Raw genomic sequence first — 3,599 nt, 5'->3', positions numbered from 1 at the left:
ATATTTGTTGGTAGTCCGTTTCTTACACGTTACTAGAGGTGCAAACGTTGTCGTGATCTGTAGTCCGGTAACTGCAGTTTGAGGATATCATTTTTTGAGGGTAAAAAAAAAAAAATGAATGTTATAAATGTTGTGTGGGCAATCGTTGGAGTTTGCAGTATTTTACGGTTTGGTGTAAAAAAAAAAAAAGTTTTTATGGAGTGAAAGTTTTCAAAGTGAAATTTTGAACAGTGGCAATAACCAGGTGATGAGATCGGTGTCATAAGTTGCTGTGTTGTTTTTTTTATATACTTCTCCAGTCGTTCTCATACGTTGTACAAAGGTTGCTGCTAGTTTCGATTGGTCAGTTGTTTAGCTGGTTGGAATACGAAATCTGTAAATATTGGAAGTTTTTGTCAACTTGTCCTTTAGAGGATAATGTACAAAGTGGCATAAGGAGGACATAGAAGACAGTAGGGTGATGGCCTATACCAGTTTACTCATACTATAAGCCTGAAGCAGAGGGGAGTCGGTTGGTATTAACTACCAGTCTCAGTGCATCATCGGAGAAGTCATGGTGAAACCTAAGTCATGGAGGAGCCTAAGATGAATATATACACCAGTCCAGTGGACATAGAAGACTTAGTTGGGTGATGGCCTATACTGTTTTTCTCATACCACGAACCTGGAGAAGAGGGGAGGCGGTTGGTATCTACCATCAGTCTCAGTGCATCATCGGAGAAGTCATGGTGAAACCTAAGTCATGGAGGAGCCTAAGATGAATATATCCACCAGACCAGTGGACATAGAAGACATTGTTGGGTGATGGCCGATACCGTTTTACTCATACCACGAGCCTGGAGCAGAGGGGAGTTGGCTGGTATTCACCACCAGTCTCAGTGCATCATCGGAGAAGTCATGGTGAAACCTAAGACATGGAGGAGCCTAAGATGAATATATCCACCAGTCCAGTGGACATAGAAGACTTTGTTGGGTGATGGCCTATACCGTTTTACTCATACTATAAGCCTGAAGCAGAGGGGAGTGGGTTGGTATTAACCACCAGTCTCAGTGCATCATTGGAGAAGTCATGGTGAAACCTAATGCTGCGTACACACGGTCGAAATTTGCGACAGAAAAAGTCTGATGGGAGCGTGTGTATGCCCCATCGGACTTTTTCTGTCAGAATTTCCGACGGACTTAGAGAGCAGGTTCTCTATTTTTCTGTCGAAAATCCCGACAGAGTTTTTCCCGTTGGCCGTGTGTACGCGGCATAAGTCATGGAGGAGCCTAAGATGAAGATATTCACCAGTCCAGTGGACATAGAAGACTTTGTTGGGTGATGGCCGATACTGTTTTATTCATACACTGCTAAAATATCCACCATCAATGTAGGGATTCTTGGCTTCTCAATGACTTTCCCATGATGCACTGAGACTGGTGGTAGATACCAGCCAACTGCCCTATGCTCCAGGCTCAGAACAGCAGGTCGGAGGTTGCTTGCACCCACCAACATTCTCAGTGCTGGGATCTTGTGAAAGGAGGTAAAGTCCAACAGAAGCTGTGCTCCTCATAGCACAAAGTGGTATTAGGAAGAAATAGAAGACTTTGTAGGCTGATGGCCGATACTGTTTTACTCATACCATAAGCCTGGATCAGAAAGGAGTCGGTTGGTATTCATCACCAGTCTCGGTGCATCATTGGACAAGTCATGGTGAAACCTAAGTCATGAAGGAGCCTAAGATGAATATATCCACCAGTCCAGTGGACATAGAAGACTTTGTTGGGTGATGGCCGATACTGTTTTTCTCATACCACAAACCTGGAGAAGAGGGGAGTCAGTTGGTATCCACCACCAGTCTCTGTGCATCATTGAAGAAGTCATGGTGAAACCTAAGTCATGGAGGAGCCTAAGATGAATACATCCACCAGTCCAGTGGACATAGAAGACTTTGTTTTGGTGATGGCCGACGCTATTTTACTCATACATTGCTCTTACTCATACACTGCTAAAATATCCACCACCAATGTAGGGATTCTTGGCTTCTCTATGACTTTCCCATGATGCACTGAGACTGGTGGTAGATACCAGCCACCTGCCCTCTTCTCCAGGCTCAGAGATAATGGAAAAAATATATAGCTGGATAGCCGCACTCCAAATGAGCCTGGAGCAGAGGGGAGTCAGCTGGTATCCACCACCAGTCTCAGTGCATCATGGGAGATGTCATGGGGAACCTAAGGTGAATACATCCTCCACTAACGTAGGGATTCTAGGTTCCTCCATGACTTACCCATGATGCACTGAGACTGGTGGTAGATACCAGCCAACTGCCCTATGCTCCAGGCTCAGAACAGCAGGTCGGAGGTTGCTTGCACCCACCAACATTCTCAGTGCTGGGATCTTGTGAAAGGAGGTAAAGTCCAACAGAAGCTGTGCTCCTCATAGCACATAGTGGCTTTAGGAATAGAAGACTTTGTAGGGTGATGGCCGATACATTTTACTCATACCATAAGCCTGAAGCAGAGGGGAGTCGGTTGGTATTCATCACCAGTCTCAGTGCATCATTGGAGAAGTCATGGTGAAACCTAAGTCATGGAGGAGCCTAAGATAAATATATCCACCAGTCCAGTGGACATAGAAGATTTTGTTGGGTGATGGCCGATACTGTTTAATATCAACCACCAATGTAAGAATTCTTGGCACCTCCATGACTTTCCCATGATACACTGAGACTGGTGGTAGATACCAGCCAACTCCCCTCTGCTCCAGTCTTAGAGATAATGGAAAACATATATAGCTGGATAGCCGCACTCCAAATGAGCCTGGAGCAGGAGGAGTCGGCTGGAGCAGAGTGGAGTTGGCTTATATCTACCACCAGTCTCAGTGCATCATGGAGGGACCTAGAATCCCTACATTGGTAGTGGATAAATTCACCTTAGGTTCCCCATCCCCAATTACTTCTCCCATGAGGCTCTAAGGTGAATTTATCCACCACCAATGTAGGGAATCTAGGTTCCTCCATGATGCACTGAGACAGGTGGTAGATATCAGCCAACTCCCCTCTGCTCCAGGCTCATAACAGCAGGACGGAGGGTGTTTGCACCCACCAACATTCTCAGTGCTGGGATCTTGTAAAAGAAGGTAAAGTTAAAGTATAAGTTGCACTCCTCATAGCACAAAGGAGGAAATGGAAGACTTTGTAGGGTGATGGCCGATACCGTTTTACTCATACAATGCTGAGGTGAAAATATCCACCACCAATGTAGGGATTTTAGGCTCCACTGTGACTTCTCCCATAGTAGATACCAGCCAGCTCCTCTTTGCTCCAGGCTCAGAATAGCAGGTCGAAGGCGGCTTGCACCCACCAACATTCTCAGTGTTGGGATCTTCAGGAAGGAGGGAAGTCCAAGTAGATGCTGCACTCCTCATAGCACAAAGTGGCATAAGGAGGAAATAGAAGTCTCTATAGGGTGGTTGTCCATACTGTTTTACTCATACACTGAATATATCCACCACTAACGTAGGGATTCTAGGTACCTCCATAACTTTTCCTGTGATGCACTGAGATAGATATCAGCCAACTCCCTTCTGCTCTAGGCTCAGAACAGCAGGTTGGTGG

The sequence above is a fragment of the Rana temporaria genome, chromosome 5 (genome assembly GCF_905171775.1).
Source record: "Rana temporaria chromosome 5, aRanTem1.1, whole genome shotgun sequence".
Classification (NCBI taxonomy): Eukaryota; Metazoa; Chordata; class Amphibia; order Anura; family Ranidae; genus Rana; species Rana temporaria.
This window is presented reverse-complemented; position numbering follows the sequence as displayed.